Source organism: Cololabis saira, unplaced genomic scaffold, assembly GCF_033807715.1.
Source record: "Cololabis saira isolate AMF1-May2022 unplaced genomic scaffold, fColSai1.1 scf118, whole genome shotgun sequence".
Taxonomy (NCBI): domain Eukaryota; kingdom Metazoa; phylum Chordata; class Actinopteri; order Beloniformes; family Belonidae; genus Cololabis; species Cololabis saira.
In genome coordinates, this window is record NW_026906282.1 from 59,737 (window position 1) to 81,356 (window position 21,620).

Below are 21,620 nucleotides of genomic sequence, written 5' to 3' on the forward strand. Positions count from 1 at the left end.
CATTCACTGTTTTAGGCAAGGCAAGGCAAGGCAAGGCAAGGCAAGGCAAGGCAAGGCAAGTTTATTTGTATAGCACAATTCAACACAAGGTAATTCAAAGTGCTTTACATCAACATTAAAAGTGGAAAGACACAATTAAACAGTAAATAACAAATCATAAGTATTTAATTTAAGAGTACGCTTAAATAACAAATAAAATGGAATAAAATGATAAGAAAAGAGGTTTTAGATGGCGTCCTGACACCGTCAGTGAGTTTGGTGTGTGTGGTAAGGACCACCCAAGCCCAGATGTGTACAACTCATACTTACCTGGCAGGGGAGATACCATGATCAAGAAGGTGGTTCACCCAAGGCGAGGCTAAGCCATTGCACTTCGGCTGTGCTGACCTTTGCGAATTCCCCAAATGTGGGAATCTCGACTGCATAATTTGTGGTAGTGGGGGACTGCGTTCGCGCTCTCCCCTGATCAAATGTTGAATAAAAAATAACTCATCAATAAATATCATGTCTGTTATCAATGACAATTGGCAGCTAGGAGACTCCACAACTCAAAAGTCATCTGCAAAGAAATAATGTAAAATGAAAGAAATGTTTTCAAGGTTTTGTTTATCCAGTGAATTGACTGAAAAGTTATTTTCCATTTAACTTCTCCAATTTTGCATGTCTTTTTTAAAATTCAAAATCGCTGAAATTCCATGTTTACTGTTCACATATTGAAAAGAGAGGCTGCAGCCAGATGAGCCTCACCATGGATTGCGCAGCCACTCGGCTAACTGTGCTGGCAGTGAGACCGTATTGTAACTATTAAAGTGTTCAAACACTTTTGCTGTATGAACTGAATTTACATAGTTTATTTAATATACAGCTTTTCTGCACTGTACGTGTTTCTTTTGTCGGAAAGCGGCTGCAGAGAGGCGCACAGTGAGGCACGTAGTTCTCCTGCCTCACGGTAGGGGCAATCGTGATCCCAACATCGGAGTTTATACATTCACTGTTTTAGGCAAGGCAAGGCAAGGCAAGGCAAGGCAAGGCAAGGCAAGGCAAGGCAAGTTTATTTGTATAGCACAATTCAACACAAGGTAATTCAAAGTGCTTTACATCAACATTAAAAGTGGAAAGACACAATTAAACAGTAAATAACAAATCATAAGTATTTAATTTAAGAGTACGCTTAAATAACAAATAAAATGGAATAAAATGATAAGAAAAGAGGTTTTAGATGGCGTCCTGACACCGTCAGTGAGTTTGTTGTGTGTGGTAAGGACCACCCAAGCCCAGATGTGTACAACTCATACTTACCTGGCAGGGGAGATACCATGATCAAGAAGGTGGTTCACCCAAGGCGAGGCTAAGCCATTGCACTTCGGCTATGCTGACCTTTGCGAATTCCCCAAATGTGGGAATCTCGACTGCATAATTTGTGGTAGTGGGGGACTGCGTTCGCGCTCTCCCCTGATCAAATGTTGAATAAAAAATAACTCATCAATAAATATCATGTCTGTTATCAATGACAATTGGCAGCTAGGAGACTCCACAACTCAAAAGTCATCTGCAAAGAAATAATGGAAAATGAAAGAAATGTCTTCAAGGTTTTGTTTATCCAGTGAATTGACTGTAAAGTTATTTTCCATTTAACTTCTCCAATTTTACATGTCTTTTTTAAAATTCAAAATGGCTGAAATTCGACGTTTATTGTTCACATATTGAAAAGAGAGGCTGCAGCCAGATGAGCCTCACCATGGATTGCGCAGCCACTCGGCTAACTGTGCTGACAGTGAGACCGTATTGTAACTATTAAAGTGTTCAAACACTTTTGCTGTATGAACTGAATTTACATAGTTTATTTAATATACAGCTTTTCTCCACTGTACGTGTTTCTTGAGTCGGAAAGCGGCTGGAGAGAGGCGGACAGTGAGGCACGTAGTTCTCCTGCCTCACGGTAGGGGCAATCGTGATCCCAACATCGGAGTTTATACATTCACTGTTTTAGGCAAGGCAAGGCAAGGCAAGGCAAGGCAAGTTTATTTGTATAGCACAATTCAACACAAGGTAATTCAAAGTGCTTTACATCAACATTAAAAGTGGAAAGACACAATTAAACAGTAAATAACAAATCATAAGTATTTAATTCAAGAGTACGCTTAAATAACAAATAAAATGGAATAAAATGATAAGAAAAGAGGTTTTAGATGGCGTCCTGACACCGTCAGTGAGTTTGGTGTGTGTGGTAAGGACCACCCAAGCCCAGATGTGTACAACTCATACTTACCTGGCAGGGGAGATACCATGATCAAGAAGGTGGTTCACCCAAGGCGAGGCTAAGCCATTGCACTTCGGCTGTGCTGACCTTTGCGAATTCCCCAAATGTGGGAATCTCGACTGCATAATTTGTGGTAGTGGGGGACTGCGTTCGCGCTCTCCCCTGATCAAATGTTGAATAAAAAATAACTCATCAATAAATATCATGTCTGTTATCAATGACAATTGGCAGCTAGGAGACTCCACAACTCAAAAGTCATCTGCAAAGAAATAATGTAAAATGAAAGAAATGTTTTCAAGGTTTTGTTTATCCAGTGAATTGACTGAAAAGTTATTTTCCATTTAACTTCTCCAATTTTACATGTCTTTTTTAAAATTCAAAATCGCTGAAATTCCATGTTTACTGTTCACATATTGAAAAGAGAGGCTGCAGCCAGATGAGCCTCACCATGGATTGCGCAGCCACTCGGCTAACTGTGCTGGCAGTGAGACCGTATTGTAACTATTAAAGTGTTCAAACACTTTTGCTGTATGAACTGAATTTACATAGTTTATTTAATATACAGCTTTTCTCCACTGTACGTGTTTCTTTTGTCGGAAAGCGGCTGCAGAGAGGCGCACAGTGAGGCACGTAGTTCTCCTGCCTCACGGTAGGGGCAATCGTGATCCCAACATCGGAGTTTATACATTCACTGTTTTAGGCAAGGCAAGGCAAGGCAAGGCAAGGCAAGGCAAGGCAAGTTTATTTGTATAGCACAATTCAACACAAGGTAATTCAAAGTGCTTTACATCAACATTAAAAGTGGAAAGACACAATTAAACAGTAAATAACAAATCATAAGTATTTAATTTAAGAGTACGCTTAAATAACAAATAAAATGGAATAAAATGATAAGAAAAGAGGTTTTAGATGGCATCCTGACACCGTCAGTGAGTTTGGTGTGTGTGGTAAGGACCACCCAAGCCCAGATGTGTACAACTCATACTTACCTGGCAGGGGAGATACCATGATCAAGAAGGTGGTTCACCCAAGGCGAGGCTAAGCCATTGCACTTCGGCTGTGCTGACCTTTGCGAATTCCCCAAATGTGGGAATCTCGACTGCATAATTTGTGGTAGTGGGGGACTGCGTTCGCGCTCTCCCCTGATCAAATGTTGAATAAAAATAACTCATCAATAAATATCATGTCTGTTATCAATGACAATTGGCAGCTAGGAGACTCCACAACTCAAAGGTCATCTGCAAATAAATAATGTAAAGTGAAAGAAATGTCTTCAAGGTTTTGTTTATCCAGTGAATTGACTGAAAAGTTATTTTCCATTTAACTTCTCCAATTTTACATGTCTTTTTTAAAATTCAAAATCGCTGAAATTCCACGTTTACTGTTCACATATTGAAAAGAGAGGCTGCAGCCAGATGAGCCTCACCATGGATTTCGCAGCCACTCGGCTAACTGTGCTGACAGTGAGACCGTATTGTAACTATTAAAGTGTTCAAACACTTTTGCTGTATGAACTGAATTTACATAGTTTATTTAATATACAGCTTTTCTCCACTGTACGTGTTTCTTGTGTCGGAAAGCGGCTGGAGAGAGGCGGACAGTGAGGCACGTAGTTCTCCTGCCTCACGGTAGGGGCAATCGTGATCCCAACATCGGAGTTTATACATTCACTGTTTTAGGCAAGGCAAGGCAAGGCAAGGCAAGGCAAGGCAAGGCAAGTTTATTTGTATAGCACAATTCAACACAAGGTAATTCAAAGTGCTTTACATCAACATTAAAAGTGGAAAGACACAATTAAACAGTAAATAACAAATCATAAGTATTTAATTTAAGAGTACGCTTAAATAACAAATAAAATGGAATAAAATGATAAGAAAAGAGGTTTTAGATGGCGTCCTGACACCGTCAGTGAGTTTGGTGTGTGTGGTAAGGACCACCCAAGCCCAGATGTGTACAACTCATACTTACCTGGCAGGGGAGATACCATGATCAAGAAGGTGGTTCACCCAAGGCGAGGCTAAGCCATTGCACTTCGGCTGTGCTGACCTTTGCGAATTCCCCAAATGTGGGAATCTCGACTGCATAATTTGTGGTAGTGGGGGACTGCGTTCGCGCTCTCCCCTGATCAAATGTTGAATAAAAATAACTCATCAATAAATATCATGTCTGTTATCAATGACAATTGGCAGCTAGGAGACTCCACAACTCAAAAGTCATCTGCAAAGAAATAATGTAAAATGAAAGAAATGTTTTCAAGGTTTTGTTTATCCAGTGAATTGACTGAAAAGTTATTTTCCATTTAACTTCTCCAATTTTGCATGTCTTTTTTAAAATTCAAAATCGCTGAAATTCCATGTTTACTGTTCACATATTGAAAAGAGAGGCTGCAGCCAGATGAGCCTCACCATGGATTGCGCAGCCACTCGGCTAACTGTGCTGGCAGTGAGACCGTATTGTAACTATTAAAGTGTTCAAACACTTTTGCTGTATGAACTGAATTTACATAGTTTATTTAATATACAGCTTTTCTCCACTGTACGTGTTTCTTGTGTCGGAAAGCGGCTGCAGAGAGGCGCACAGTGAGGCACGTAGTTCTCCTGCCTCACGGTAGGGGCAATCGTGATCCCAACATCGGAGTTTATACATTCACTGTTTTAGGCAAGGCAAGGCAAGGCAAGGCAAGGCAAGGCAAGGCAAGTTTATTTGTATAGCACAATTCAACACAAGGTAATTCAAAGTGCTTTACATCAACATTAAAAGTGGAAAGACACAATTAAACAGTAAATAACAAATCATAAGTATTTAATTTAAGAGTACGCTTAAATAACAAATAAAATGGAATAAAATGATAAGAAAAGAGGTTTTAGATGGCGTCCTGACACCGTCAGTGAGTTTGGTGTGTGTGGTAAGGACCACCCAAGCCCAGATGTGTACAACTCATACTTACCTGGCAGGGGAGATACCATGATCAAGAAGGTGGTTCACCCAAGGCGAGGCTAAGCCATTGCACTTCGGCTGTGCTGACCTTTGCGAATTCCCCAAATGTGGGAATCTCGACTGCATAATTTGTGGTAGTGGGGGACTGCGTTCGCGCTCTCCCCTGATCAAATGTTGAATAAAAAATAACTCATCAATAAATATCATGTCTGTTATCAATGACAATTGGCAGCTAGGAGACTCCACAACTCAAAAGTCATCTGCAAAGAAATAATGTAAAATGAAAGAAATGTTTTCAAGGTTTTGTTTATCCAGTGAATTGACTGAAAAGTTATTTTCCATTTAACTTCTCCAATTTTACATGTCTTTTTTAAAATTCAAAATCGCTGAAATTCCACATTTACTGTTCACATATTGAAAAGAGAGGCTGCAGCCAGATGAGCCTCACCATGGATTGCGCAGCCACTCGGCTAACTGTGCTGACAGTGAGACCGTATTGTAACTATTAAAGTGTTCAAACACTTTTGCTGTATGAACTGAATTTACATAGTTTATTTAATATACAGCTTTTCTCCACTGTACGTGTTTCTTGTGTCGGAAAGCGGCTGCAGAGAGGCGCACAGTGAGGCACGTAGTTCTCCTGCCTCACGGTAGGGGCAATCGTGATCCCAACATCGGAGTTTATACATTCACTGTTTTAGGCAAGGCAAGGCAAGGCAAGGCAAGGCAAGGCAAGGCAAGGCAAGGCAAGGCAAGGCAAGGCAAGTTTATTTGTATAGCACAATTCAACACAAGGTAATTCAAAGTGCTTTACATCAACATTAAAAGTGGAAAGACACAATTAAACAGTAAATAACAAATCATAAGTATTTAATTTAAGAGTACGCTTAAATAACAAATAAAATGGAATAAAATGATAAGAAAAGAGGTTTTAGATGGCGTCCTGACACCGTCAGTGAGTTTGGTGTGTGTGGTAAGGACCACCCAAGCCCAGATGTGTACAACTCATACTTACCTGGCAGGGGAGATACCATGATCAAGAAGGTGGTTCACCCAAGGCGAGGCTAAGCCATTGCACTTCGGCTGTGCTGACCTTTGCGAATTCCCCAAATGTGGGAATCTCGACTGCATAATTTGTGGTAGTGGGGGACTGCGTTCGCGCTCTCCCCTGATCAAATGTTGAATAAAAATAACTCATCAATAAATATCATGTCTGTTATCAATGACAATTGGCAGCTAGGAGACTCCACAACTCAAAAGTCATCTGCAAAGAAATAATGTAAAATGAAAGAAATGTTTTCAAGGTTTTGTTTATCCAGTGAATTGACTGAAAAGTTATTTTCCATTTAACTTCTCCAATTTTGCATGTCTTTTTTAAAATTCAAAATCGCTGAAATTCCATGTTTACTGTTCACATATTGAAAAGAGAGGCTGCAGCCAGATGAGCCTCACCATGGATTGCGCAGCCACTCGGCTAACTGTGCTGGCAGTGAGACCGTATTGTAACTATTAAAGTGTTCAAACACTTTTGCTGTATGAACTGAATTTACATAGTTTATTTAATATACAGCTTTTCTCCACTGTACGTGTTTCTTGTGTCGGAAAGCGGCTGCAGAGAGGCGCACAGTGAGGCACGTAGTTCTCCTGCCTCACGGTAGGGGCAATCGTGATCCCAACATCGGAGTTTATACATTCACTGTTTTAGGCAAGGCAAGGCAAGGCAAGGCAAGGCAAGGCAAGTTTATTTGTATAGCACAATTCAACACAAGGTAATTCAAAGTGCTTTACATCAACATTAAAAGTGGAAAGACACAATTAAACAGTAAATAACAAATCATAAGTATTTAATTTAAGAGTACGCTTAAATAACAAATAAAATGGAATAAAATGATAAGAAAAGAGGTTTTAGATGGCGTCCTGACACCGTCAGTGAGTTTGGTGTGTGTGGTAAGGACCACCCAAGCCCAGATGTGTACAACTCATACTTACCTGGCAGGGGAGATACCATGATCAAGAAGGTGGTTCACCCAAGGCGAGGCTAAGCCATTGCACTTCGGCTGTGCTGACCTTTGCGAATTCCCCAAATGTGGGAATCTCGACTGCATAATTTGTGGTAGTGGGGGACTGCGTTCGCGCTCTCCCCTGATCAAATGTTGAATAAAAAATAACTCATCAATAAATATCATGTCTGTTATCAATGACAATTGGCAGCTAGGAGACTCCACAACTCAAAAGTCATCTGCAAAGAAATAATGTAAAATGAAAGAAATGTTTTCAAGGTTTTGTTTATCCAGTGAATTGACTGAAAAGTTATTTTCCATTTAACTTCTCCAATTTTGCATGTCTTTTTTAAAATTCAAAATCGCTGAAATTCCATGTTTACTGTTCACATATTGAAAAGAGAGGCTGCAGCCAGATGAGCCTCACCATGGATTGCGCAGCCACTCGGCTAACTGTGCTGGCAGTGAGACCGTATTGTAACTATTAAAGTGTTCAAACACTTTTGCTGTATGAACTGAATTTACATAGTTTATTTAATATACAGCTTTTCTGCACTGTACGTGTTTCTTTTGTCGGAAAGCGGCTGCAGAGAGGCGGACAGTGAGGCACGTAGTTCTCCTGCCTCACGGTAGGGGCAATCGTGATCCCAACATCGGAGTTTATACATTCACTGTTTTAGGCAAGGCAAGGCAAGGCAAGGCAAGGCAAGTTTATTTGTATAGCACAATTCAACACAAGGTAATTCAAAGTGCTTTACATCAACATTAAAAGTGGAAAGACACAATTAAACAGTAAATAACAAATCATAAGTATTTAATTTAAGAGTACGCTTAAATAACAAATAAAATGGAATAAAATGATAAGAAAAGAGGTTTTAGATGGCGTCCTGACACCGTCAGTGAGTTTGGTGTGTGTGGTAAGGACCACCCAAGCCCAGATGTGTACAACTCATACTTACCTGGCAGGGGAGATACCATGATCAAGAAGGTGGTTCACCCAAGGCGAGGCTAAGCCATTGCACTTCGGCTGTGCTGACCTTTGCGAATTCCCCAAATGTGGGAATCTCGACTGCATAATTTGTGGTAGTGGGGGACTGCGTTCGCGCTCTCCCCTGATCAAATGTTGAATAAAAAATAACTCATCAATAAATATCATGTCTGTTATCAATGACAATTGGCAGCTAGGAGACTCCACAACTCAAAAGTCATCTGCAAAGAAATAATGTAAAATGAAAGAAATGTTTTCAAGGTTTTGTTTATCCAGTGAATTGACTGAAAAGTTATTTTCCATTTAACTTCTCCAATTTTACATGTCTTTTTTAAAATTCAAAATCGCTGAAATTCCACATTTACTGTTCACATATTGAAAAGAGAGGCTGCAGCCAGATGAGCCTCACCATGGATTGCGCAGCCACTCGGCTAACTGTGCTGACAGTGAGACCGTATTGTAACTATTAAAGTGTTCAAACACTTTTGCTGTATGAACTGAATTTACATAGTTTATTTAATATACAGCTTTTCTCCACTGTACGTGTTTCTTGTGTCGGAAAGCGGCTGCAGAGAGGCGCACAGTGAGGCACGTAGTTCTCCTGCCTCACGGTAGGGGCAATCGTGATCCCAACATCGGAGTTTATACATTCACTGTTTTAGGCAAGGCAAGGCAAGGCAAGGCAAGGCAAGGCAAGGCAAGGCAAGGCAAGGCAAGGCAAGGCAAGTTTATTTGTATAGCACAATTCAACACAAGGTAATTCAAAGTGCTTTACATCAACATTAAAAGTGGAAAGACACAATTAAACAGTAAATAACAAATCATAAGTATTTAATTTAAGAGTACGCTTAAATAACAAATAAAATGGAATAAAATGATAAGAAAAGAGGTTTTAGATGGCGTCCTGACACCGTCAGTGAGTTTGGTGTGTGTGGTAAGGACCACCCAAGCCCAGATGTGTACAACTCATACTTACCTGGCAGGGGAGATACCATGATCAAGAAGGTGGTTCACCCAAGGCGAGGCTAAGCCATTGCACTTCGGCTGTGCTGACCTTTGCGAATTCCCCAAATGTGGGAATCTCGACTGCATAATTTGTGGTAGTGGGGGACTGCGTTCGCGCTCTCCCCTGATCAAATGTTGAATAAAAATAACTCATCAATAAATATCATGTCTGTTATCAATGACAATTGGCAGCTAGGAGACTCCACAACTCAAAAGTCATCTGCAAAGAAATAATGTAAAATGAAAGAAATGTTTTCAAGGTTTTGTTTATCCAGTGAATTGACTGAAAAGTTATTTTCCATTTAACTTCTCCAATTTTGCATGTCTTTTTTAAAATTCAAAATCGCTGAAATTCCATGTTTACTGTTCACATATTGAAAAGAGAGGCTGCAGCCAGATGAGCCTCACCATGGATTGCGCAGCCACTCGGCTAACTGTGCTGGCAGTGAGACCGTATTGTAACTATTAAAGTGTTCAAACACTTTTGCTGTATGAACTGAATTTACATAGTTTATTTAATATACAGCTTTTCTCCACTGTACGTGTTTCTTGTGTCGGAAAGCGGCTGCAGAGAGGCGCACAGTGAGGCACGTAGTTCTCCTGCCTCACGGTAGGGGCAATCGTGATCCCAACATCGGAGTTTATACATTCACTGTTTTAGGCAAGGCAAGGCAAGGCAAGGCAAGGCAAGGCAAGGCAAGTTTATTTGTATAGCACAATTCAACACAAGGTAATTCAAAGTGCTTTACATCAACATTAAAAGTGGAAAGACACAATTAAACAGTAAATAACAAATCATAAGTATTTAATTTAAGAGTACGCTTAAATAACAAATAAAATGGAATAAAATGATAAGAAAAGAGGTTTTAGATGGCATCCTGACACCGTCAGTGAGTTTGGTGTGTGTGGTAAGGACCACCCAAGCCCAGATGTGTACAACTCATACTTACCTGGCAGGGGAGATACCATGATCAAGAAGGTGGTTCACCCAAGGCGAGGCTAAGCCATTGCACTTCGGCTGTGCTGACCTTTGCGAATTCCCCAAATGTGGGAATCTCGACTGCATAATTTGTGGTAGTGGGGGACTGCGTTCGCGCTCTCCCCTGATCAAATGTTGAATAAAAATAACTCATCAATAAATATCATGTCTGTTATCAATGACAATTGGCAGCTAGGAGACTCCACAACTCAAAGGTCATCTGCAAATAAATAATGTAAAGTGAAAGAAATGTCTTCAAGGTTTTGTTTATCCAGTGAATTGACTGAAAAGTTATTTTCCATTTAACTTCTCCAATTTTACATGTCTTTTTTAAAATTCAAAATCGCTGAAATTCCACGTTTACTGTTCACATATTGAAAAGAGAGGCTGCAGCCAGATGAGCCTCACCATGGATTTCGCAGCCACTCGGCTAACTGTGCTGACAGTGAGACCGTATTGTAACTATTAAAGTGTTCAAACACTTTTGCTGTATGAACTGAATTTACATAGTTTATTTAATATACAGCTTTTCTCCACTGTACGTGTTTCTTGTGTCGGAAAGCGGCTGCAGAGAGGCGCACAGTGAGGCACGTAGTTCTCCTGCCTCACGGTAGGGGCAATCGTGATCCCAACATCGGAGTTTATACATTCACTGTTTTAGGCAAGGCAAGGCAAGGCAAGGCAAGGCAAGGCAAGGCAAGGCAAGGCAAGGCAAGTTTATTTGTATAGCACAATTCAACACAAGGTAATTCAAAGTGCTTTACATCAACATTAAAAGTGGAAAGACACAATTAAACAGTAAATAACAAATCATAAGTATTTAATTTAAGAGTACGCTTAAATAACAAATAAAATGGAATAAAATGATAAGAAAAGAGGTTTTAGATGGCGTCCTGACACCGTCAATGAGTTTGGTGTGTGTGGTAAGGACTACCCAAGCCCAGATGTGTACAACTCATACTTACCTGGCAGGGGAGATACCATGATCAAGAAGGTGATTCACCCAAGGCGAGGCTAAGCCATTGCACTTCGGCTGTGCTGACCTTTGCGAATTCCCCAAATGTGGGAATCTCGACTGCATAATTTGTGGTAGTGGGGGACTGCGTTCGCGCTCTCCCCTGATCAAATGTTGAATAAAAATAACTCATCAATAAATATCATGTCTGTTATCAATGACAATTGGCAGCTAGGAGACTCCACAACTCAAAGGTCATCTGCAAAGAAATAATGTAAAGTGAAAGAAATGTCTTCAAGGTTTTGTTTATCCAGTGAATTGACTGAAAAGTTATTTTCCATTTAACTTCTCCAATTTTACATGTCTTTTTTAAAATTCAAAATCGCTGAAATTCCACGTTTACTGTTCACATATTGAAAAGAGAGGCTGCAGCCAGATGAGCCTCACCATGGATTGCGCAGCCACTCGGCTAACTGTGCTGACAGTGAGACCGTATTGTAACTATTAAAGTGTTCAAACACTTTTGCTGTATGAACTGAATTTACATAGTTTATTTAATATACAGCTTTTCTCCACTGTACGTGTTTCTTGTGTCGGAAAGCGGCTGCAGAGAGGCGCACAGTGAGGCACGTAGTTCTCCTGCCTCACGGTAGGGGCAATCGTGATCCCAACATCGGAGTTTATACATTCACTGTTTTAGGCAAGGCAAGGCAAGGCAAGGCAAGGCAAGGCAAGGCAAGGCAAGGCAAGTTTATTTGTATAGCACAATTCAACACAAGGTAATTCAAAGTGCTTTACATCAACATTAAAAGTGGAAAGACACAATTAAACAGTAAATAACAAATCATAAGTATTTAATTTAAGAGTACGCTTAAATAACAAATAAAATGGAATAAAATGATAAGAAAAGAGGTTTTAGATGGCGTCCTGACACCGTCAGTGAGTTTGGTGTGTGTGGTAAGGACCACCCAAGCCCAGATGTGTACAACTCATACTTACCTGGCAGGGGAGATACCATGATCAAGAAGGTGGTTCACCCAAGGCGAGGCTAAGCCATTGCACTTCGGCTATGCTGACCTTTGCGAATTCCCCAAATGTGGGAATCTCGACTGCATAATTTGTGGTAGTGGGGGACTGCGTTCGTGCTCTCCCCTGATCAAATGTTGAATAAAAAATAACTCATCAATAAATATCATGTCTGTTATCAATGACAATTGGCAGCTAGGAGACTCCACAACTCAAAAGTCATCTGCAAAGAAATAATGGAAAATGAAAGAAATGTCTTCAAGGTTTTGTTTATCCAGTGAATTGACTGTAAAGTTATTTTCCATTTAACTTCTCCAATTTTACATGTCTTTTTTAAAATTCAAAATGGCTGAAATTCGACGTTTATTGTTCACATATTGAAAAGAGAGGCTGCAGCCAGATGAGCCTCACCATGGATTGCGCAGCCACTCGGCTAACTGCTGGCAGTGAGACCGTATTGTAACTATTAAAGTGTTCAAACACTTTTGCTGTATGAACTGAATTTACATAGTTTATTTAATATACAGCTTTTCTCCACTGTACGTGTTTCTTGTGTCGGAAAGCGGCTGCAGAGTGGCGCACAGTGAGGCACGTAGTTCTCCTGCCTCACGGTAGGGGCAATCGTGATCCCAACATCGGAGTTTATACATTCACTGTTTTAGGCAAGGCAAGGCAAGGCAAGGCAAGGCAAGGCAAGGCAAGTTTATTTGTATAGCACAATTCAACACAAGGTAATTCAAAGTGCTTTACATCAACATTAAAAGTGGAAAGACAGAATTAAACAGTAAATAACAAATCATAAGTATTTAATTTAAGAGTACGCTTAAATAACAAATAAAATGGAATAAAATGATAAGAAAAGAGGTTTTAGATGGCGTCCTGACACCGTCAGTGAGTTTGGTGTGTGTGGTAAGGACCACCCAAGCCCAGATGTGTACAACTCATACTTACCTGGCAGGGGAGATACCATGATCAAGAAGGTGGTTCACCCAAGGCGAGGCTAAGCCATTGCACTTCGGCTGTGCTGACCTTTGCGAATTCCCCAAATGTGGGAATCTCGACTGCATAATTTGTGGTAGTGGGGGACTGCGTTCGCGCTCTCCCCTGATCAAATGTTGAATAAAAATAACTCATCAATAAATATCATGTCTGTTATCAATGACAATTGGCAGCTAGGAGACTCCACAACTCAAATGTCATCTGCAAAGAAATAATGTAAAGTGAAAGAAATGTCTTCAAGGTTTTGTTTATCCAGTGAATTGACTGAAAAGTTATTTTCCATTTAACTTCTCCAATTTTACATGTCTTTTTTAAAATTCAAAATCGCTGAAATTCCACATTTACTGTTCACATATTGAAAAGAGAGGCTGCAGCCAGATGAGCCTCACCATGGATTGCGCAGCCACTCGGCTAACTGTGCTGACAGTGAGACCGTATTGTAACTATTAAAGTGTTCAAACACTTTTGCTGTATGAACTGAATTTACATAGTTTATTTAATATACAGCTTTTCTCCACTGTACGTGTTTCTTGTGTCGGAAAGCGGCTGCAGAGAGGCGCACAGTGAGGCACGTAGTTCTCCTGCCTCACGGTAGGGGCAATCGTGATCCCAACATCGGAGTTTATACATTCACTGTTTTAGGCAAGGCAAGGCAAGGCAAGGCAAGGCAAGGCAAGGCAAGGCAAGGCAAGTTTATTTGTATAGCACAATTCAACACAAGGTAATTCAAAGTGCTTTACATCAACATTAAAAGTGGAAAGACACAATTAAACAGTAAATAACAAATCATAAGTATTTAATTTAAGAGTACGCTTAAATAACAAATAAAATGGAATAAAATGATAAGAAAAGAGGTTTTAGATGGCGTCCTGACACCGTCAGTGAGTTTGGTGTGTGTGGTAAGGACCACCCAAGCCCAGATGTGTACAACTCATACTTACCTGGCAGGGGAGATACCATGATCAAGAAGGTGGTTCACCCAAGGCGAGGCTAAGCCATTGCACTTCGGCTGTGCTGACCTTTGCGAATTCCCCAAATGTGGGAATCTCGACTGCATAATTTGTGGTAGTGGGGGACTGCGTTCGCGCTCTCCCCTGATCAAATGTTGAATAAAAATAACTCATCAATAAATATCATGTCTGTTATCAATGACAATTGGCAGCTAGGAGACTCCACAACTCAAAAGTCATCTGCAAAGAAATAATGTAAAATGAAAGAAATGTTTTCAAGGTTTTGTTTATCCAGTGAATTGACTGAAAAGTTATTTTCCATTTAACTTCTCCAATTTTGCATGTCTTTTTTAAAATTCAAAATCGCTGAAATTCCATGTTTACTGTTCACATATTGAAAAGAGAGGCTGCAGCCAGATGAGCCTCACCATGGATTGCGCAGCCACTCGGCTAACTGTGCTGGCAGTGAGACCGTATTGTAACTATTAAAGTGTTCAAACACTTTTGCTGTATGAACTGAATTTACATAGTTTATTTAATATACAGCTTTTCTGCACTGTACGTGTTTCTTTTGTCGGAAAGCGGCTGCAGAGAGGCGCACAGTGAGGCACGTAGTTCTCCTGCCTCACGGTAGGGGCAATCGTGATCCCAACATCGGAGTTTATACATTCACTGTTTTAGGCAAGGCAAGGCAAGGCAAGGCAAGGCAAGGCAAGGCAAGGCAAGGCAAGGCAAGTTTATTTGTATAGCACAATTCAACACAAGGTAATTCAAAGTGCTTTACATCAACATTAAAAGTGGAAAGACACAATTAAACAGTAAATAACAAATCATAAGTATTTAATTTAAGAGTACGCTTAAATAACAAATAAAATGGAATAAAATGATAAGAAAAGAGGTTTTAGATGGCGTCCTGACACCGTCAGTGAGTTTGGTGTGTGTGGTAAGGACCACCCAAGCCCAGATGTGTACAACTCATACTTACCTGGCAGGGGAGATACCATGATCAAGAAGGTGGTTCACCCAAGGCGAGGCTAAGCCATTGCACTTCGGCTGTGCTGACCTTTGCGAATTCCCCAAATGTGGGAATCTCGACTGCATAATTTGTGGTAGTGGGGGACTGCGTTCGCGCTCTCCCCTGATCAAATGTTGAATAAAAAATAACTCATCAATAAATATCATGTCTGTTATCAATGACAATTGGCAGCTAGGAGACTCCACAACTCAAAAGTCATCTGCAAAGAAATAATGTAAAATGAAAGAAATGTTTTCAAGGTTTTGTTTATCCAGTGAATTGACTGAAAAGTTATTTTCCATTTAACTTCTCCAATTTTACATGTCTTTTTTAAAATTCAAAATCGCTGAAATTCCATGTTTACTGTTCACATATTGAAAAGAGAGGCTGCAGCCAGATGAGCCTCACCATGGATTGCGCAGCCACTCGGCTAACTGTGCTGGCAGTGAGACCGTATTGTAACTATTAAAGTGTTCAAACACTTTTGCTGTATGAACTGAATTTACATAGTTTATTTAATATACAGCTTTTCTCCACTGTACGTGTTTCTTTTGTCGGAAAGCGGCTGCAGAGAGGCGCACAGTGAGGCACGTAGTTCTCCTGCCTCACGGTAGGGGCAATCGTGATCCCAACATCGGAGTTTATACATTCACTGTTTTAGGCAAGGCAAGGCAAGGCAAGGCAAGGCAAGGCAAGGCAAGTTTATTTGTATAGCACAATTCAACACAAGGTAATTCAAAGTGCTTTACATCAACATTAAAAGTGGAAAGACACAATTAAACAGTAAATAACAAATCATAAGTATTTAATTTAAGAGTACGCTTAAATAACAAATAAAATGGAATAAAATGATAAGAAAAGAGGTTTTAGATGGCGTCCTGACACCGTCAGTGAGTTTGGTGTGTGTGGTAAGGACCACCCAAGCCCAGATGTGTACAACTCATACTTACCTGGCAGGGGAGATACCATGATCAAGAAGGTGGTTCACCCAAGGCGAGGCTAAGCCGTGGCACTTCGGCTGTGCTGACCTTTGCGAATTCCCCAAATGTGGGAATCTCGACTGCATAATTTGTGGTAGTGGGGGACTGCGTTCGCGCTCTCCCCTGATCAAATGTTGAATAAAAAATAACTCATCAATAAATATCATGTCTGTTATCAATGACAATTGGCAGCTAGGAGACTCCACAACTCAAAAGTCATCTGCAAAGAAATAATGTAAAATGAAAGAAATGTTTTCAAGGTTTTGTTTATCCAGTGAATTGACTGAAAAGTTATTTTCCATTTAACTTCTCCAATTTTACATGTCTTTTTTAAAATTCAAAATCGCTGAAATTCCATGTTTACTGTTCACATATTGAAAAGAGAGGCTGCAGCCAGATGAGCCTCACCATGGATTGCGCAGCCACTCGGCTAACTGTGCTGGCAGTGAGACCGTATTGTAACTATTAAAGTGTTCAAACACTTTTGCTGTATGAACTGAATTTACATAGTTTATTTAATATACAGCTTTTCTCCACTGTACGTGTTTCTTTTGTCGGAAAGCGGCTGCAGAGAGGCGCACAGTGAGGCACGTAGTTCTCCTGCCTCACGGTAGGGGCAATCGTGATCCCAACATCGGAGTTTATACATTCACTGTTTTAGGCAAGGCAAGGCAAGGCAAGGCAAGGCAAGGCAAGGCAAGTTTATTTGTATAGCACAATTCAACACAAGGTAATTCAAAGTGCTTTACATCAACATTAAAAGTGGAAAGACACAATTAAACAGTAAATAACAAATCATAAGTATTTAATTTAAGAGTACGCTTAAATAACAAATAAAATGGAATAAAATGATAAGAAAAGAGGTTTTAGATGGCGTCCTGACACCGTCAGTGAGTTTGGTGTGTGTGGTAAGGACCACCCAAGCCCAGATGTGTACAACTCATACTTACCTGGCAGGGGAGATACCATGATCAAGAAGGTGGTTCACCCAAGGCGAGGCTAAGCCATTGCACTTCGGCTGTGCTGACCTTTGCGAATTCCCCAAATGTGGGAATCTCGACTGCATAATTTGTGGTAGTGGGGGACTGCGTTCGCGCTCTCCCCTGATCAAATGTTGAATAAAAAATAACTCATCAATAAATATCATGTCTGTTATCAATGACAATTGGCAGCTAGGAGACTCCACAACTCAAAAGTCATCTGCAAAGAAATAATGTAAAATGAAAGAAATGTTTTCAAGGTTTTGTTTATCCAGTGAATTGACTGAAAAGTTATTTTCCATTTAACTTCTCCAATTTTACATGTCTTTTTTAAAATTCAAAATCGCTGAAATTCCATGTTTACTGTTCACATATTGAAAAGAGAGGCTGCAGCCAGATGAGCCTCACCATGGATTGCGCAGCCACTCGGCTAACTGTGCTGGCAGTGAGACCGTATTGTAACTATTAAAGTGTTCAAACACTTTTGCTGTATGAACTGAATTTACATAGTTTATTTAATATACAGCTTTTCTCCACTGTACGTGTTTCTTTTGTCGGAAAGCGGCTGCAGAGAGGCGCACAGTGAGGCACGTAGTTCTCCTGCCTCACGGTAGGGGCAATCGTGATCCCAACATCGGAGTTTATACATTCACTGTTTTAGGCAAGGCAAGGCAAGGCAAGGCAAGGCAAGGCAAGGCAAGGCAAGGCAAGTTTATTTGTATAGCACAATTCAACACAAGGTAATTCAAAGTGCTTTACATCAACATTAAAAGTGGAAAGACACAATTAAACAGTAAATAACAAATCATAAGTATTTAATTTAAGAGTACGCTTAAATAACATATAAAATGGAATAAAATGATAAGAAAAGAGGTTTTAGATGGCGTCCTGACACCGTCAGTGAGTTTGGTGTGTGTGGTAAGGACCACCCAAGCCCAGATGTGTACAACTCATACTTACCTGGCAGGGGAGATACCATGATCAAGAAGGTGGTTCACCCAAGGCGAGGCTAAGCCATTGCACTTCGGCTGTGCTGACCTTTGCGAATTCCCCAAATGTGGGAATCTCGACTGCATAATTTGTGGTAGTGGGGGACTGCGTTCGCGCTCTCCCCTGATCAAATGTTGAATAAAAAATAACTCATCAATAAATATCATGTCTGTTATCAATGACAATTGGCAGCTAGGAGACTCCACAACTCAAAAGTCATCTGCAAAGAAATAATGTAAAATGAAAGAAATGTTTTCAAGGTTTTGTTTATCCAGTGAATTGACTGAAAAGTTATTTTCCATTTAACTTCTCCAATTTTACATGTCTTTTTTAAAATTCAAAATCGCTGAAATTCCATGTTTACTGTTCACATATTGAAAAGAGAGGCTGCAGCCAGATGAGCCTCACCATGGATTGCGCAGCCACTCGGCTAACTGTGCTGGCAGTGAGACCGTATTGTAACTATTAAAGTGTTCAAACACTTTTGCTGTATGAACTGAATTTACATAGTTTATTTAATATACAGCTTTTCTCCACTGTACGTGTTTCTTTTGTCGGAAAGCGGCTGCAGAGAGGCGCACAGTGAGGCACGTAGTTCTCCTGCCTCACGGTAGGGGCAATCGTGATCCCAACATCGGAGTTTATACATTCACTGTTTTAGGCAAGGCAAGGCAAGGCAAGGCAAGGCAAGGCAAGGCAAGTTTATTTGTATAGCACAATTCAACACAAGGTAATTCAAAGTGCTTTACATCAACATTAAAAGTGGAAAGACACAATTAAACAGTAAATAACAAATCATAAGTATTTAATTTAAGAGTACGCTTAAATAACAAATAAAATGGAATAAAATGATAAGAAAAGAGGTTTTAGATGGCATCCTGACACCGTCAGTGAGTTTGGTGTGTGTGGTAAGGACCACCCAAGCCCAGATGTGTACAACTCATACTTACCTGGCAGGGGAGATACCATGATCAAGAAGGTGGTTCACCCAAGGCGAGGCTAAGCCATTGCACTTCGGCTGTGCTGACCTTTGCGAATTCCCCAAATGTGGGAATCTCGACTGCATAATTTGTGGTAGTGGGGGACTGCGTTCGCGCTCTCCCCTGATCAAATGTTGAATAAAAATAACTCATCAATAAATATCATGTCTGTTATCAATGACAATTGGCAGCTAGGAGACTCCACAACTCAAAGGTCATCTGCAAATAAATAATGTAAAGTGAAAGAAATGTCTTCAAGGTTTTGTTTATCCAGTGAATTGACTGAAAAGTTATTTTCCATTTAACTTCTCCAATTTTACATGTCTTTTTTAAAATTCAAAATCGCTGAAATTCCACGTTTACTGTTCACATATTGAAAAGAGAGGCTGCAGCCAGATGAGCCTCACCATGGATTTCGCAGCCACTCGGCTAACTGTGCTGACAGTGAGACCGTATTGTAACTATTAAAGTGTTCAAACACTTTTGCTGTATGAACTGAATTTACATAGTTTATTTAATATACAGCTTTTCTCCACTGTACGTGTTTCTTGTGTCGGAAAGCGGCTGCAGAGAGGCGCACAGTGAGGCACGTAGTTCTCCTGCCTCACGGTAGGGGCAATCGTGATCCCAACATCGGAGTTTATACATTCACTGTTTTAGGCAAGGCAAGGCAAGGCAAGGCAAGGCAAGGCAAGGCAAGGCAAGGCAAGGCAAGGCAAGGCAAGGCAAGTTTATTTGTATAGCACAATTCAACACAAGGTAATTCAAAGTGCTTTACATCAACATTAAAAGTGGAAAGACACAATTAAACAGTAAATAACAAATCATAAGTATTTAATTTAAGAGTACGCTTAAATAACAAATAAAATGGAATAAAATGATAAGAAAAGAGGTTTTAGATGGCGTCCTGACACCGTCAATGAGTTTGGTGTGTGTGGTAAGGACTACCCAAGCCCAGATGTGTACAACTCATACTTACCTGGCAGGGGAGATACCATGATCAAGAAGGTGGTTCACCCAAGGCGAGGCTAAGCCATTGCACTTCGGCTGTGCTGACCTTTGCGAATTCCCCAAATGTGGGAATCTCGACTGCATAATTTGTGGTAGTGGGGGACTGCGTTCGCGCTCTCCCCTGATCAAATGTTGAATAAAAATAACTCATCAATAAATATCATGTCTGTTATCAATGACAATTGGCAGCTAGGAGACTCCACAACTCAAAGGTCATCTGCAAAGAAATAATGTAAAGTGAAAGAAATGTCTTCAAGGTTTTGTTTATCCAGTGAATTGACTGAAAAGTTATTTTCCATTTAACTTCTCCAATTTTACATGTCTTTTTTAAAATTCAAAATCGCTGAAATTCCACGTTTATTGTTCACATATTGAAAAGAGAGGCTGCAGCCAGATGAGCCTCACCATGGATTGCGCAGCCACTCGGCTAACTGTGCTGACAGTGAGACCGTATTGTAACTATTAAAGTGTTCAAACACTTTTGCTGTATGAACTGAATTTACATAGTTTATTTAATATACAGCTTTTCTCCACTGTACGTGTTTCTTGAGTCGGAAAGCGGCTGGAGAGAGGCGGACAGTGAGGCACGTAGTTCTCCTGCCTCACGGTAGGGGCAATCGTGATCCCAACATCGGAGTTTATACATTCACTGTTTTAGGCAAGGCAAGGCAAGGCAAGGCAAGGCAAGTTTATTTGTATAGCACAATTCAACACAAGGTAATTCAAAGTGCTTTACATCAACATTAAAAGTGGAAAGACACAATTAAACAGTAAATAACAAATCATAAGTATTTAATTTAAGAGTACGCTTAAATAACAAATAAAATGGAATAAAATGATAAGAAAAGAGGTTTTAGATGGCGTCCTGACACCGTCAGTGAGTTTGGTGTGTGTGGTAAGGACCACCCAAGCCCAGATGTGTACAACTCATACTTACCTGGCAGGGGAGATACCATGATCAAGAAGGTGGTTCACCCAAGGCGAGGCTAAGCCATTGCACTTCGGCTATGCTGACCTTTGCGAATTCCCCAAATGTGGGAATCTCGACTGCATAATTTGTGGTAGTGGGGGACTGCGTTCGCGCTCTCCCCTGATCAAATGTTGAATAAAAAATAACTCATCAATAAATATCATGTCTGTTATCAATGACAATTGGCAGCTAGGAGACTCCACAACTCAAAAGTCATCTGCAAAGAAATAATGGAAAATGAAAGAAATGTCTTCAAGGTTTTGTTTATCCAGTGAATTGACTGTAAAGTTATTTTCCATTTAACTTCTCCAATTTTACATGTCTTTTTTAAAATTCAAAATGGCTGAAATTCGACGTTTATTGTTCACATATTGAAAAGAGAGGCTACAGCCAGACGAGCCTCACCATGGATTGCGCAACCACTCGGCTAACTGCTGGCAGTGAGACCGTATTGTAACTATTAAAGTGTTCAAACACTTTTGCTGTATGAACTGAATTTACATAGTTTATTTAATATACAGCTTTTCTCCACTGTACGTGTTTCTTGTGTCGGAAAGCGGCTGCAGAGAGGCGCACAGTGAGGCACGTAGTTCTC

General features: G+C 40.3%; 22 non-coding genes across 22 annotated transcripts; all 22 read left to right on the forward strand.

Moving 5' to 3' along the window:
• The first annotated feature begins 301 nt into the window (after positions 1–301).
• On the forward strand, positions 302–465 carry LOC133438732 (U1 spliceosomal RNA). Its single transcript, XR_009781791.1, has one exon. It is a non-coding gene; the product is annotated as a U1 spliceosomal RNA (small nuclear RNA).
• Positions 466–1,291: 826 nt separating this feature from the next.
• LOC133438734 (U1 spliceosomal RNA) lies at positions 1,292–1,455 on the forward strand. Its single transcript, XR_009781793.1, has one exon. It is a non-coding gene; the product is annotated as a U1 spliceosomal RNA (small nuclear RNA).
• Positions 1,456–2,261: 806 nt separating this feature from the next.
• On the forward strand, positions 2,262–2,425 carry LOC133438733 (U1 spliceosomal RNA). Its single transcript, XR_009781792.1, has one exon. It is a non-coding gene; the product is annotated as a U1 spliceosomal RNA (small nuclear RNA).
• An 816-nt stretch (positions 2,426–3,241) lies between these two features.
• Positions 3,242–3,405, forward strand: LOC133438735 (U1 spliceosomal RNA). The gene has a single exon (XR_009781794.1). It is a non-coding gene; the product is annotated as a U1 spliceosomal RNA (small nuclear RNA).
• Positions 3,406–4,220: 815 nt separating this feature from the next.
• LOC133438736 (U1 spliceosomal RNA) lies at positions 4,221–4,384 on the forward strand. Its single transcript, XR_009781795.1, has one exon. It is a non-coding gene; the product is annotated as a U1 spliceosomal RNA (small nuclear RNA).
• An 815-nt stretch (positions 4,385–5,199) lies between these two features.
• Positions 5,200–5,363, forward strand: LOC133438737 (U1 spliceosomal RNA). Its single transcript, XR_009781796.1, has one exon. It is a non-coding gene; the product is annotated as a U1 spliceosomal RNA (small nuclear RNA).
• An 841-nt stretch (positions 5,364–6,204) lies between these two features.
• Positions 6,205–6,368, forward strand: LOC133438738 (U1 spliceosomal RNA). The gene has a single exon (XR_009781797.1). It is a non-coding gene; the product is annotated as a U1 spliceosomal RNA (small nuclear RNA).
• An 810-nt stretch (positions 6,369–7,178) lies between these two features.
• Positions 7,179–7,342, forward strand: LOC133438739 (U1 spliceosomal RNA). Its single transcript, XR_009781798.1, has one exon. It is a non-coding gene; the product is annotated as a U1 spliceosomal RNA (small nuclear RNA).
• Positions 7,343–8,148: 806 nt separating this feature from the next.
• Positions 8,149–8,312, forward strand: LOC133438648 (U1 spliceosomal RNA). Its single transcript, XR_009781713.1, has one exon. It is a non-coding gene; the product is annotated as a U1 spliceosomal RNA (small nuclear RNA).
• An 841-nt stretch (positions 8,313–9,153) lies between these two features.
• Positions 9,154–9,317, forward strand: LOC133438649 (U1 spliceosomal RNA). The gene has a single exon (XR_009781714.1). It is a non-coding gene; the product is annotated as a U1 spliceosomal RNA (small nuclear RNA).
• Positions 9,318–10,132: 815 nt separating this feature from the next.
• On the forward strand, positions 10,133–10,296 carry LOC133438650 (U1 spliceosomal RNA). Its single transcript, XR_009781715.1, has one exon. It is a non-coding gene; the product is annotated as a U1 spliceosomal RNA (small nuclear RNA).
• Positions 10,297–11,126: 830 nt separating this feature from the next.
• On the forward strand, positions 11,127–11,290 carry LOC133438672 (U1 spliceosomal RNA). The gene has a single exon (XR_009781736.1). It is a non-coding gene; the product is annotated as a U1 spliceosomal RNA (small nuclear RNA).
• Positions 11,291–12,115: 825 nt separating this feature from the next.
• On the forward strand, positions 12,116–12,279 carry LOC133438667 (U1 spliceosomal RNA). Its single transcript, XR_009781731.1, has one exon. It is a non-coding gene; the product is annotated as a U1 spliceosomal RNA (small nuclear RNA).
• Positions 12,280–13,093: 814 nt separating this feature from the next.
• On the forward strand, positions 13,094–13,257 carry LOC133438651 (U1 spliceosomal RNA). Its single transcript, XR_009781716.1, has one exon. It is a non-coding gene; the product is annotated as a U1 spliceosomal RNA (small nuclear RNA).
• An 825-nt stretch (positions 13,258–14,082) lies between these two features.
• Positions 14,083–14,246, forward strand: LOC133438652 (U1 spliceosomal RNA). The gene has a single exon (XR_009781717.1). It is a non-coding gene; the product is annotated as a U1 spliceosomal RNA (small nuclear RNA).
• Positions 14,247–15,076: 830 nt separating this feature from the next.
• Positions 15,077–15,240, forward strand: LOC133438654 (U1 spliceosomal RNA). The gene has a single exon (XR_009781719.1). It is a non-coding gene; the product is annotated as a U1 spliceosomal RNA (small nuclear RNA).
• Positions 15,241–16,056: 816 nt separating this feature from the next.
• LOC133438680 (U1 spliceosomal RNA) lies at positions 16,057–16,220 on the forward strand. Its single transcript, XR_009781743.1, has one exon. It is a non-coding gene; the product is annotated as a U1 spliceosomal RNA (small nuclear RNA).
• An 816-nt stretch (positions 16,221–17,036) lies between these two features.
• On the forward strand, positions 17,037–17,200 carry LOC133438655 (U1 spliceosomal RNA). Its single transcript, XR_009781720.1, has one exon. It is a non-coding gene; the product is annotated as a U1 spliceosomal RNA (small nuclear RNA).
• An 826-nt stretch (positions 17,201–18,026) lies between these two features.
• LOC133438656 (U1 spliceosomal RNA) lies at positions 18,027–18,190 on the forward strand. The gene has a single exon (XR_009781721.1). It is a non-coding gene; the product is annotated as a U1 spliceosomal RNA (small nuclear RNA).
• An 816-nt stretch (positions 18,191–19,006) lies between these two features.
• On the forward strand, positions 19,007–19,170 carry LOC133438657 (U1 spliceosomal RNA). The gene has a single exon (XR_009781722.1). It is a non-coding gene; the product is annotated as a U1 spliceosomal RNA (small nuclear RNA).
• An 845-nt stretch (positions 19,171–20,015) lies between these two features.
• LOC133438658 (U1 spliceosomal RNA) lies at positions 20,016–20,179 on the forward strand. The gene has a single exon (XR_009781723.1). It is a non-coding gene; the product is annotated as a U1 spliceosomal RNA (small nuclear RNA).
• An 805-nt stretch (positions 20,180–20,984) lies between these two features.
• LOC133438653 (U1 spliceosomal RNA) lies at positions 20,985–21,148 on the forward strand. Its single transcript, XR_009781718.1, has one exon. It is a non-coding gene; the product is annotated as a U1 spliceosomal RNA (small nuclear RNA).
• The last annotated feature ends 472 nt before the right edge of the window (positions 21,149–21,620 follow it).